This window comes from Corvus kubaryi, unplaced genomic scaffold (genome assembly GCF_017639235.1).
Source record: "Corvus kubaryi isolate FWS band 111438036 unplaced genomic scaffold, C.kubaryi_AGA036_p1.0 137, whole genome shotgun sequence".
Lineage (NCBI taxonomy): Eukaryota > Metazoa > Chordata > Aves > Passeriformes > Corvidae > Corvus > Corvus kubaryi.
This window is the reverse complement of record NW_024580671.1, coordinates 18,679,853-18,693,684: the sequence shown is the minus strand read 5'-3', so window position 1 is coordinate 18,693,684 and position 13,832 is coordinate 18,679,853. Positions and strand designations below refer to the sequence as shown.

At 40.5% G+C, this 13,832-nt stretch overlaps 1 long non-coding RNA gene across 1 annotated transcript; it reads left to right on the top strand.

Annotated features, from left to right (window-relative positions):
* Nucleotides 1-1,607: 1,607 nt before the first annotated feature.
* Nucleotides 1,608-13,272, top strand: LOC121659456. The gene is made up of 3 exons (XR_006014339.1): nucleotides 1,608-1,621; nucleotides 7,835-7,841; nucleotides 13,179-13,272. It is a non-coding gene; the product is annotated as an uncharacterized LOC121659456 (long non-coding RNA).
* The last annotated feature ends 560 nt before the right edge of the window (nucleotides 13,273-13,832 follow it).

The following is a 13,832-nucleotide window of genomic DNA, read 5'->3' as shown; positions in this document are numbered from 1 at the left end:
TTTATCTGGTTTTCTATTTTCCTGATTTGTGGCAGAAAACTAAAGAAAAGCTTTATCTGGGTTTTTACCAGTAGGGTAGTATATCATAATTTGATTACTTAGTGTATTTTGTCTTTAGTTTATTTACTCTTCTATTTATTTTTCAATTGTTTGCCAATGATTATTAACATTTTAATTATTAATAACGTAATAAATTACTTTTTATTTGAAATACCCTGAAAACAGCAGGCAGAACAGAGAAGTAAGTCATGCCTGAACCTTCAGTTCCCTCTTCTTTTGCCTTCTGCGAATTAATAATTTGCATATAAATACCTTTAAACTGCAGCTGTAAGATTTTTTGTAATCTATTCTGGAGCACTGTTGGTATGAGCACTTGTGACCATACCAAACAATGCCAAAAATCTAAATCACTCTTTATATTATTTTACAGGGCCAAAACCAGAGATAACTAAATTCTGGAGAACTACTATATTATTAGATAGCAACATCATCCAGAGTGATTTGATGTGTGGCTTTGCTCTAGCAAAGTAAAGAAAAAGTGTATTGTAAGGACTAAGATTGAGTGATAATGCATTTCATAAAAATATTTTTTAAAAAATGAAGTGGGATTTTTGAAACTGTCAACCCTCTTTTTACCAGCAACAGCCCAGCAGCTTTTTTACTGTTCTGTGATTCTTTTGCCTTTTTCCCTCTTCTACGATTACTTCCTCCCCCCTCCCCCCTCCTTTGGAGTGTCTCCATGGCTTCTGCTCTGCTCCTGAAGCCCCTGCATACGAAGTAATGTTGCTGCATGGGAAAAATGCTCTTCACTAGGGCAGCTTACCTGGTAAGGGAGTTGTAGCACTGTAATTTCAAAGAAGGGAAATTCAAGAACAGAGGCGGCATTTGGGAGCCATACAAGCAGTCTAAAGCCCTGTGTGGAACCAGACTGACACCTATGAACACCAGCTAGATTATGTGTCCCTTCACTTTTCCTCCCACCTTCTAAGAAAATGGTCTAAGAAAAAGCAACTGTTATGTAGGCAAAGTCTGGCAAATTTTGGTTACACCACAGTATTTGGAAAACTCTGTGGGAAATGTCTTTGTGGCTAAGAGCCTGTAAGTAAGTTTGCAGATTAAAAATAACATTCTTTCAGGTTCAGCTCCTAAACAGATCAAATTATCTTAGTATCTGCCTTATAAATGTTTATACTGACAAAAATCTGTAAAGTAAAGTTTGAATTGCAAATTCACCTGTATTAAATGTTGACCTCTTGGAAAGACACTTAAATGAATTTTCATAAGAGAACCTTGTTTATAGTGCTGGAGTGTATAACTTGGAGGATATTCAAATGAAATTGTTTTGGAAGAGCTTTTTGCTTCCCAAGTTTTCTGAGCAAAACTATGCAGTCAGATATAAATGCATATTTCAGTGGGAATGGTTTATAATAGCTTCGTTCTGATGCAAATTTGTACCAGCTTTGCACTGGTGTAACTGCTGGCTCCAGATGAGCAACAACGGAAGAGAACACAAAGCCCCTGGGGAGTTGAAATAGGGAGAAAAAAGTGATCATGGTGTATGTAATAGCATACATGTTTAATAAGATATTTATATAATACTCTCTGTGTGTTTATGCAGTATGTATGATTTATGCAGAGAAATCATATATCCATACAGCTGAAGCACTGTGCATTTATCTTGTGTGGAAGTTCACTTCTGTCAGCTTGGCTCCAGGCTGAGATGAGCAGGAGTGGGAAGCAGGGGGCTAAGGAGGGTTTTTTCCCTTCTCCCAGCTGTGTGGCAGGCTCGCTCCTCCTGGCTCTGGGGCCAGGATCTGGCTGCACAGCCACATGGCCCCCTCTGCTCTTGGCAGGGTCCCATTAATCCCCGTGATCTGTGCACCCAGAGCTCCCACTGACTCCTGACTGCCTCCTTCTCGGGGGCAGCTGCCCCTGTCAGGCCTGGACTTGTAAAGAATTAAGCAATTTTTCTGCCCTTGAGCCAAATCCATTCCAGCCAGTCTGAGGGAGCCTGCCACGGCTGCTTTTCAAACATCTCTAATATTTTAATCTGTGCATAACAGTTCATGTTACTCCAAAATCAATCTTATTTCCCATCCCTTTTTTTCTCTTGGTCCTTGTAGGTTATTTTCCCATTCTCACAGCACTCTAATGTACTCCATGCTGAATTAATGTTCTGTTTACCTTCTAGTCCAGATTGTTAACAGCATGACCCTGGTCCGTGGAGTTCATGGCTTTTTATTAGGTTTAAACTGGTCCTTTAACAGGGCTGCTCATTCCTATTAAAGCCTGGCAGATTTACTTCATTTTTTTCGTTATATCCAAAGAAGAAAAATCAGAAACATCCATTACCTCTAGCACAGTTGCATTTCAAGTCAATACAGGTTGCTTTTATTTCTGGGATTTCCACTAGGTTTTTCTGTCATTGAACCCCTGGCTCAAGCAACAGGTTGGTTTTTTTTCTGGAAAGGGTAAACAAACTGCTTTTCCCCTCTTAAAGTCTTTTATACAGATCATAGTTCTTTACAAATCTGCTAAATGTGAATGTCAGAGGGCCTGGATTTCTCCCACTTACTGGAATGAAGCTGCTAATCTCTTCCTGCATCTGATTTATATGTAAATGGAAAGGAGGTGGCTTGTAGGGAGTCCAAATAGGAATCCCTTCTGTTATAGGAAGCCACAGCTATGAGTCATTCTAAACGAAAAGCTTAGTAAAAACATCAACATCCCTAAAATATTTTTTGGGAAAAAAAAATCCATGCAAAAGAAAATTAACCTGCTGATTCTAAGTCCACATTATGGAGGTGTTTTCTTTTTTTGTTTTCTTTTTTTATTTTCCTGGATGTTCATTCCCTTTGCTTGAGGTAACAACAATGCTTTAATACAGAAAGTGATTTTAAATTGTACTCAGAGCCAACTCTGAAGTTTAATGGCAGAGCAGAGATGAGTGAAGCTTTCATGTACTGCACACTCAGAGGATCACTGACATGAGCAAACACTGCAGAATGAATGTGATAAGCAGAACAGGAGCATTACAGAGCTACTGTGAAGTTTATGGCTTTATTAAGATGCCAACTCTTACACAAAAAAAGCCCAAATGCAATTCTCAGTGCCTTTTAACTATTTATACTTCTGAGCTCTCTCCACAGGTAAGCTCTATTCACAGTCTCAAGCTACTCTTCTCCTGGGTTCCTCACCCCTATTTATCATTATATTTTCCTTTATTTTCCTCTTTTTTTTCTACTTTTTGATGTGGCTACTGAGAGGGCCTGGCCGCTGTGGTGTTCCCCTGCAAGGACAGTAGCAACTGTGGTTTTACCATTCCACCTCCCTCTATTTTGTATCTGAAAGTTCCATGTGTCTCCTCCCACAGGTTTCTGTTTACTGGGTTTATTTTACTTGAGTTTCTGTTTGTTTGTCTCATTTGCCTGGAAGCTTTTCCGTGCACCAGGGGTTAGGGGACAGCAATTAATCTGTAGTAAAGTATAGCCATTACACTTTTTTTTGTTATTTTAGCAGAGTGTGGCCTGACCTTGAACAATGCACAGACTGCAGAGAATACTGGAAATTCAGCTTAAAACTAAAACTGAAAAATAGCAGGGGAATTCTCTCCTCAAGGAAGTAAGCAGCAAGCTCCATGAAGCTGTGTGGCTTGTGATGGCAAGCTGCACCACCAGCAACTCCTTCCCCAAATAAGAGACAGAACATGAAGTAAAGTCTCCATCACTGCCTGGATCTTAGTGCTCATGTAGACATTATGTACCTGTTTCCTAAATTTGTAATAATTTCCTTCTGCCATTTTTTTTTTTTTGGGTGTAGCTGCTTCTTGTTCTTCATCTTTGACACTATATAAAATTGCCAGCTTTTGTTTAATACAATATGTAACCAGGAAAAATCTTACCATCTTTATGATGAATAAGAATTGGCTCCTATAAATATATAAATGTGCAAATTGCAGTTTTGCAGTTCTCTGCAGGGGACTTTGCATGTTATGCAGGAGGAGTGTAACACCTTTCCAGTCGTTCAGTCGATGCCACCTGAGTTCCATGAATTTGTGTAAGTAATCATCACTTGGAAGTAGTCTCAAAAATGAACAAAATCCCCAAATGTATAATCCTTTTTTTTTTTTTTCCAGGTTAATTATAGGTCATTCATCTGGTCATTTATTTGGTTTATAATCTCTTAACCAACAGATAACCTGAAACCGTATTCCTCTGGCTGAGGAAAATAATGGGCCAAATAAAAAGTTGTAAATCTAACATGTTTCCTATGTGTTACTGCCACTGTCAGTTTAATTTGGTCTAGGTACACATGCAGTTTAAACATCCTTCCTAATCTGATTATCAGCAAGATAAAATGTGGTGTTATTTACCTGCCTTTGTGTGCTGTATACATTTGTTTTGGCAACATTTCACAGAAGGCATATCTTTAAAAACCTTAGTCACTGTTGTCTAGTACCTTAATGAGCAAAGACTGAATAAATCTGGCAGGTTTTTTCTACTTTCCACCTGAATCACAGCTGTAAGAGTAGGCGAACTCAGGATGTTGGCCAAAATTTACTTTAATCTGAAGTGGCCAGCAAGCAAACCCTGAAGGTGAGGAATCCAGCCTCATGGTGACAATTAACATGCCCTTTCAAAACCCAGAGGTGTGGTTTGAAATTCCTGTACTCTTGTTGGAAACCTTCCCCTTTGCACTCCTCTTTCTTGAACAACAGTATTGTTAGTCTGATCTCTATTTTTCAGAAATCCAGTTTGGAGGCAATCGTCTGAAATATTTGTGACTTCTACTACTTTCAGTTGTTCAAAGAAGCCATGGAATGAAGTTTAGGTCCTTGGAGTAGCTGTTGGCTTATGGTGAAGTCAGTAGAGTTGCTTCAGGAACCAAATAAGTTTGTGGCATTTGACAATTTTGATCTAATACTGACTTCTTGGTTAGCATGCTGCTCATGCCTGCTAATAATTGAAAATTTTTTTTCTCTTGCTTTTGTTTTTTTTTTCCTGTGAGATTAAAGATTGCTTTAAGGTCTCAAGTAACAGCTGTTTGCTAGATGTTCTGTTTGTTAAATGTTCTGATCTGGGTATTTGGCCCATGTTCAGACTATTCCTAAATCTTTTATTTGGTCATAATTTCAGGTTTGGTTTGGTACTCTCAGTAAATGATCTGAAATGACACTTTGTCACTTATTCTGTGGCTGAGCAGTAGCTCTGCCCCAAACAGAAGGAAGACGCAGCTGGTCACTTGTGGGTCTTATGCTCCAGATTTGCAGAGCAAGCACTCAGTGTCATAGAGACTTTTTATATGGGCAGATGGTGACAGGACAAGGGACAGTGGTTTTAAACTGAAAAAGGTCAGAAATTGTTTACTCAGGGGGTGGTGAGACAGGAACAGGTTGACAAGAGAAGTCGTGGATGCCCTATCTCTGGAAGTGCTTGTATGGGACCTGGAGCAATCTGATCTAGTGAATGGCATCCCTGCCTATGGCAGGTGGTTTGGAACTCAATTATCTTTAATGTTCTTCCCAACCCAAACCATTCTATAATTCCATGATTCTTACTTCTACTCATTCTTTTGGATTTCAGGAAATCAATCTTTCAGCTAGTGTACCCCTGCCAAAAAAGTGAAAAAGGATCTAAAAAATTGATTTATATTGTTTCTAAAAATTGTCAATATTTCCACTAACTTTCAATTTCCACTAATATTTCCAGTCTTATAATGGTGAATTTTTTTCTTCCCTTCTGCTGTTTAAGTCAAGAGAGCTTGCTGATTCCCAACCTTCCAACGCAGCTCCAAATTTTTCTGCTTTTTCCTGTCTATCTGCTGTAAATGTGGTTGTTTAGGCATCTCTTCATGAGATGCTGGTAAATATGCTGTTGAGCCTGGTGAGATTGATAGAAAATTAGTATGTAGGTAAAATCTGTGTTAGGACAAAAAGAGCTAGGAGCCTCCTCCTGGAGAGAAGTCTTCCTACACTTTCACTGCCAGCCCAGACACATGAATGAGGCCTTTCCAAGCTCTCTGGCTGGATTCCTCCGGGTGCCCCAGGCTGGGTGACACAGTTTGCAAAGACTCCTCTCCGTTACTCTTGCATTTTAAATTGCATGCACTTCAGCCTTACCACAAATGCAGCAGAACTATTCTAATAGGAGTAAAGCAGTGGTCCAGAAAACGCCACACGGAAGCAGCTGTAACATCAGTGGTGGTGTCCCAGGAGGGAAGGACAAGTTTTTCAGCAGGAGGTGAGTTATATGCTTTTTGCTTCAAAGTTCTAGTTTGAGAATATTGCCCACAGATTCTGCTGCTCAGTTTGCTTCCTTCCTACTTCACAGACAAATGTAGTAGTAAAATGTTCCCTACACTCTTTAGGATTTTAGTTAATGGGATATTTTGCCTTATTGAAGTAGAATAAATAAGCTGTTTCAACTGTTTGTTCCAGTAAGATATTACTTTCCAGATGGGAGGCTCTCTTCTGCCAGGAGAAGTGAGTCTTCAGGCCTTGATCATGTCACTTGCCCTGATGTTCATTTCCAGTAATCCACAGGAGGGGCTCAGGTGTCTGTGTCCCCTGGGAATGGCTCCTTCCCCATCCACCTGGAGCTGCCTGGCTCCCACTAGGATGGTACAAGGGGAGCCCAGCATCTGTTTGCCCCACTTTTGCCAGTGCCTGAGAGGCAAAGCTGCTGCGTTCATGTCCTTCATCGTGTTTGTTAGAAACGTCTGTGACAGTAAACCCTCAGTGGCCCATAACTGGGAACACACTGGGAACATACAGTGTACAGCACGGGCAAGAAGCTGATGTTGGAGTGTTCATAGACTTATAAACACAACAGTCACATGGGTCTGAGCAGAAGTACCAAGGCTGACCAAAACAGCAGGTTTTGAGATTCCAGGTCTAGCATTCTGAATGAGTTTCTCTCTATTAGTGATGACATGAGAAGAAACACAAATGTGTTCTTTTAGCTCAGTTCAGATCCCAAACCATCATACCTGCTCACAGAGCAAAGGCCTCAAGACAAGTATAGAATTCAGAGAACATTCTCCAATGTATCTGTGTCCACAAAAATAACATTCAACCAAAACAAACAAGAAAGCAACTGAAAGGGTGCTTGGCAAACTTCACTGTACTGTGTTCATTTTCAATCTAGGAGCTTATAATTTTATAGACAAGACTCTTTCATGTGAATGCAGCTGCAAATAGGTTGGTGAAAGTAGTTACCCTCTCCAAGTCCCTGAAGATATTCATTCACAGTGAAAGATCTGTAAGAACATTGTGCCTTTTTCAGAAAGGCTGCATCAGTCAAGGTAAGTGTAACACGTTGTTGATGAGAGCCAGACAAATCTTTTTGTCTTGTGGTTGTCAGAGAGACTGGACTATGGACTAACTGTATATATTCCGTAGAGTTACTGTTGCTCTCAGAGCACAGAAGGAAGAATATCTGTGAGCTACTGTAGCAGTATGGCCTGAAGACAAAGCCAAGATGACTTGGTAAAAGACAGGGTCCTCTTCATTCCCTTGACCAAAATCTTAAACTGACTTGCCATTGGCCTTGTGGTGACAGTCACAGAGGAAGTTCTCAGTTGCCAGCCATCTGAGGGCATCACAATACAAAAAAATTACTTTTCACAAGACATAACTTCTGGTCCACTCTTCCAGATCTTCCCAAGTTATAAATTACACATCTTGAGAATAAGGAATCATAAATTCTCATCTTCTCTGTCACTAAGCAGAGAATTGTTAGCAGCCCTGCTCAGCCCCACAGTGGCTGTTTTACTGATCGCCTTGTCACCAGGTCCCATGGCATCTGAGAAGGCTGATGAGCAAGTGGGTGGGAAGTTCATATGTCAGTCCACCAGTCTGTTGTTACTATCAGTGCCAAATCTCATCTCCTTGAAGTTTCCTTTAGAAAGTTCAAATGGGAGGCTGCAGAATCTGAAAAATTTCTAAATTACAATTTTCTGAATCAAGGCCTGGAAAAGGACTGACCTTTAGCATTGCTTGTTCTTGGATGTGCCTTCCTCCTCCCTTTTTGAGTGGTCTATTGGGTTATATGAGAGACCCATGGGAGATACATCTGTGAAGACAAGAGCCTTTAGAAGGCAAGCTGTGAGAGCAAGGGATATGACTGATGAAGTGTCATGTGTGAAAACCAAGTGGTTCTTTCAAATTGGCTCTTTCTAACACCAGCTATGATCTAAATGTGAAAAATGTAGAACAGAATCTTTATCTTGTTGCTGAAGGCTGTCTGAGAGCTAGGATTTTAAAAGTCCACCAGTATCTTCTTCTCAAAATGTTCCAGACTGGGATCCAAGCCTAATGGCTCAATCTGATCCAATCTGTTGACTAGCACTGTGTAAACACTTCAAACTGATTGAAACTGAGGAACAGTAATCTTGGACAGTTCAGGCAGCCTATAAACTAGTTGTCAGATAGCTCATCCTTTAAAAGATGGTAAAATGTTCCCTGATATAGTCTTGCTTTACTCTCTTTTCCCTTAAGTAGCAGTGACAGAATTCCAACAGTAATTCATAGTCACAGAATCAAAGAATTATTTGGGTTGCAAAAGACCTTTAAGACCTGTAAAGAGGATTGTGAAAACTGGTGCTGAACAGTGGCTATGGGGCAGTAGAAGGACGACATGTGCCTGCCTGTGGCAGCTGTGCATGGCAGCACGGCCACATCAGTGTCTCAAGCTCAGGTGGAACTGTACAGTCACCAGAGTATGCTGAAAATACTGGGGTGTAACCCAACTGAGCTCCTGTTTCCTGTTTAAGAGGAAAGAAGTATTGAAGTAAAGGGAGGGTAAACCAGCAAATATTTGCCAGATTAGAAGAATTTTCTCAATTTATTATGCACATTTTTTTATAATCCACAATTTGGGTGACGTGATGAAAAATATAATACAGCATTCACAAGCACCAGCTGTATGTTCTGCCTCTCTTTGTGGGGTACTTTTTTAGAAAAGCAGGTTTAAAGATGGACAATTTAAGATATACAATAGCATTCCCTTGGCTGCTTAGTTGTGCTTGATACATTGTTAGTTGTGCTATATGTAAATGCACACAAAACCAACGCGTGAGGCTCTCCCCCATCTGAAGTCTGGCTCTAATTCTTTTCACGCTTCCTCAGTACTCAGAAGGAAACTGGAAAATCTTTGATCTGCTCCATCCTTTTGCTCCATATGGTGACACATGCTGATCCTTGTAGAGCATATCAGTAGAACCGGCTCAAATGATCGAGTGATTTTTGTTATAAAAACTAAGATAAGGCCTTCTAATTTTCCTTTTATTTACCAGTTCATTAATAAAACTGGATGGACTTCTTGTGGCTTTGGCAAGAAAATGAAGCACAATGAAACCTTCCATTAACTTGCAATTCATTTTTGCAGCTAACGGTCTTGAAGCCCAGACTGACATGAAGCTCAGACAGAAAGGTAGCCTTCCTTCTTACTCATTCACATGGAATTCACAGTCCCAAGGATTGCTCATGATTTGTAGTGCACTCCAAAGAAATGAGAGCTTCAGCTGGAGCAGTATCTTCCTTTACTTACTGCTATCACTAAACTAGTGCCATATTTTTGCCAATGCTGATATAGGGAGTTCAAGCAAAATCTGAATGTGCCTTCAGTCCCTAGTTGCCCCTGTAGCACCCTGGAAAATGCCTGGGCCAGCAGCTTGGAGAGGCAGCATGCCGCCAGAGCTCAGTCCTTTTGGGAAAGCTTTCCCCAAACCCTCCCAGTCTGCTTATCTCAACTGCATCCTTCCTGTGCCAGGATCACTCTCAGCCAACCAGCCAGCTAGGGACAGTCTCAGGAGAAGCCTTTCAGAATTATTAATAGTGCAGAGAAACCAAAATAATGCAGGAAACTTTCTGTGAGCTTTAAATGCAAAAATATATGTTAGAGCTGGTCTGGTGCTACAGATATTTCTCCTGAAATACTGCACCCTCAACACAAGGAGGACACGGACCTGTTGGAACAAGCTCAGAGGAGGGACAAAAAGATGATCAAATGTCTCTAGGATAGGAACTCCTCTCCTGTGAAGACAGGCTGAGAGAGTTGGAGTTGTTCATCCTTGAGCAGAGAAGGCTTCAGTGAGACCTCAGAGCAGACTGTCAGTCCCTGAACAGGTCCTGCAAGAGAGCTGGAAAGGCACTTTCTGCAATGCATGTAGGGATAAGACGGGGGAATGGCTTAAAGCTGAAAGAGGGATGGTTTAGATTAGATATTGAAAATAAGTTCTTTACGCAGAGGGTGGTGAGGCACTGGAACTAGCTGCCCAGAGAAGTTGTGGATGATCCATCCCTGGAATGTTCAAGGCCAGCCTCTATGGGGCTCTGAGCAACCTAGTGGAAAGTGTCCCTGCCTATGGCAGAAGGATTGGAACCAGATGATCTGTAACATCCCTTTCTACCCAAGACATTCTGTGATTCCATGATTCCATGAGCGTATGATTCTATGATTCTCTGAGCAAGGCATGTAGCCCTCTGTGCTTTGAGATAGAGGGATGTTCCTATTTCTGATAATACTGCTTGGAGCCTTCAATAACTCTGGGGTTTTTTTATATAACTAAAACAGAGTGAGAAACTAGTAATTTTGAGCTCCTTAAGGGAAAAAAAAAATCATCAAATCCCCATCTTCTGCCATTGGAGTGTTTACAAGCAAGTGGTTAAAGTGAAGAGTGGTGTCCAGTCACACTGCTCCAACAGATGGAGCCTCCAGCCACTACTAATTGCAGGGATCATGTTGCAAGCAAGTGCACACACATTTAGCAAAAGCAAAACATTACCCTTGAGTAACACTGTACTTTGAAAAGAAGTGTGTCACAGACATCACTAATTTTAAAGCAGGAAGGAATTCCATGTATTTCTCAAAATTGCAACAGAGGATCTGTGTTCATGGATACACATTGACACAGAAGCACACACAAGTTATGAAATGCAGTTAATTCTGCCCTTACTCATTACTGGACTAAATAACACTTGATCCACATTCAGAAAATTCTCACCCCTTGTCTTGACTTTTTAAAATTTACTTATTCAGCTTAAAATGAAATGCAACATTTCTTCTTCCTCATTTGGCAGACACTTTGGAAGAGCTGGTAGAGAGCAGCTATATATAATACAGTTTTTTAATTTCTTTTGGGAGCAAATTGTAGTTTTATGCTAAATCAATCATAAAAATGGCAATAAGTCAAAATATCAAGATGTAATGTGTGACCAGCACTCAGTACATTAAGTCTCTCCATAGAGTTTATGTTTTACTCTAGTCTGCTTCACAGTAATGTTAACCACAGCGTTCTGCTATTGAATCTGGGACACTGACTCCGCCAGAAGAACTTCTGATTAACACTGCTGTATAATGAAATCATATTATCTATTTTTTCTGCAGTTAGTATGCATTATTATATACCCCTTTCTGATAAATGTTTACTCCTTCTGGAAGCTTGTTGTGAAACCTGGCAGCTAACAGCCGTTCTTCAGTGGAGAAATTTCTCTCTTCTCTGCTCCAAATAATTTCTCTGGTACTATCTGGTACTATTTCTGCTGATTCCTCTAAAATTTATGTTCATTGATGGCAAAAATACCTGAAATGAACTTTCCAAGAAGTTGATCAAGATAAAACCCAAAAATCTGTGTGGTACCCAGAGGGCAGCAGCTGGAGACGTGCAGCAGCTGTGTGTTCTGCCTGGGCTCTGCAGGGGCACTGAAGGAGTGAGCTGCTATTGCAATTTTTGCAGTGGAATTTTCTGAAGTCTCCTTTTCAAATGGTTTTGCTTGTCACCGATGCTAAGGAAAGAAAGCTAAAAGCCAGTCCTTACACATAGCAGCCCGGGAGTGGGCAGGTGCCCAGTCCTTAAATGAGGAGGGAGCTTCTCCCTGTGCTGCAGAGATTGATGGAAGAACTGTCATTCTTCAGTGAGGGACTTCAGGGAAAGTGAGCAGGTCTTCTTATAAAAGCTCACTGAAAGGGGTGGAGATTTAGCCTGGTGTAAAGCTGAGCAGTTTGTGGCTAAAACGTGATGGATATGCAGATGCAAGTTTTCCATGCAAAGCCAAATAATATCCACCTTAGAAATCGTGGAGCTGCAGTGTGTGGCAGGCTTTATAGCCTGTGAGATATGGCAATTAATTACAAACAGGATTTACAATTCTTTTGGGGTGTCTCATGTCAACATTTTCACTTGCAAATATTCTAAAATGTCTCACACCACAGAAGAACTTAGTCTGATTTTTCCAGGCATATAATGACTTGTACTAATTAAAGAACACTGCTCATATCTGGGCCCAATAAAAGTAAGTGAACAAAGCAAATAGACAGGCAAATAAAAAGAGAGATCTGATATGGCGTGGTGTAAAGTTTAATCCAAATAAGGCTATGAGTGGGTTCTTCATAGTGCTTCATTGTCAATAAAAAATGTATTTAAGGCAGTAAATGTACAACGGCTGGCAAATATCATGTGCCAAGTCTTATTTTAGATTAGTAAGAGAAAACTCTAAACTGCTGCAGTGATTCCCAGGATAGCCAGTTGGATTTTTAGAACTTCTTCTTTCTGGTGCTACTAAATTAGTACACTTTGTTAGGGAACCTGTGGTCTTGAAAGTGAAAGAACACACAGAAGTTGTTGGATTGATGAAAACAAAGCAAAAATAAACCTGAGAAAGGGAAATAGCCCATCCCAGCCTCAGTTCCCTTAAAATGACTAAGAAGTAGGCACGAAGGCAATTCACTATATAGCTCTCGTCATCCTTGCACAGACAGGACAGTGTGACAGTCAGTTTAATAGCCCCTGAAGTGTTTTAATAAAATTTCTGCTTCTAAATGCTATTTACCATCTGCTTGCAACGGCATGCATTTTAGAAAAGTTAATTGCAGATTTTTAAAGCCATGTAAATGTTATAATACATATTTTTAGTTTTAATTTCTAAAAAACAACCAGATGAAAATAAGTCCTGCAGAGAAAACAGAAAAATTTTTATTCCTAAGGACTTTAATATTTTCTTTTTGTTTGTCTTTTTCACTAATAGAAATATAAAAACAATTCAAGTTACAACTGTACCCTCAGTCACTACCAGTTAAATGGAAAATATTAAAAAAATAATTAATTTAAATTTTTGCTGAGAGATGAGCAGTGTAACTCAGACTGCAAAGTGACTGAAGGGATGGACCACAGGATCACAGAATCACAGAGTATTCTGAGTTGGGAGAGACCCACAAGGATCATCTAGTCCAACTCTTGGCCTTGCACAGGACAGCCTCAAGAGTCACACCACGTGCCTGATGATAATATGACAATAATGCCAAATACGTCAAGCAGGGGAGAAGTCCCAGTAAGATTTGTAATCAGGCTTGGTTGTGTACAACCTCATTGAAGTCTAAATGCAGGTGCTGCATGTAGAAGTAAGGAAGTTCCTGATTTTTCTGTGTGATAATTGTCATGTGTCCTGCAGCTAAGGGAAGCTCAATAAGTGAAATCTCCAGGGTGTTGAATCTGCAGATTTAGAGCAGTCAAGCTGTGTGGTCACTCAGGGTTGGTTTTGCTTGAGATGATGTAGAGAGGTGGTGGCTGAGGATCTCCCTTGGTCCCCTTGCTGGTGCTACCTGGGATGCTTTCCTGTTCCATGCCTGGGTCCTGGTCTGAGGTCTGACCTTCCTCTTGAGGGGTTTCTTGCCCTTGCCTGCTGGTTTTTGTACAGGTTCATCCCTCTAAAGCTTTGTGGTTGTGCTCCGCAATTGTGATTTAATTTTGCAATGAGCTAACAGCAATGCTGGAAAAATTTCCTGGAGCAACACTGACCTTGAAATTCTCCATCTCTTAACCTGGCAGAACTGGAT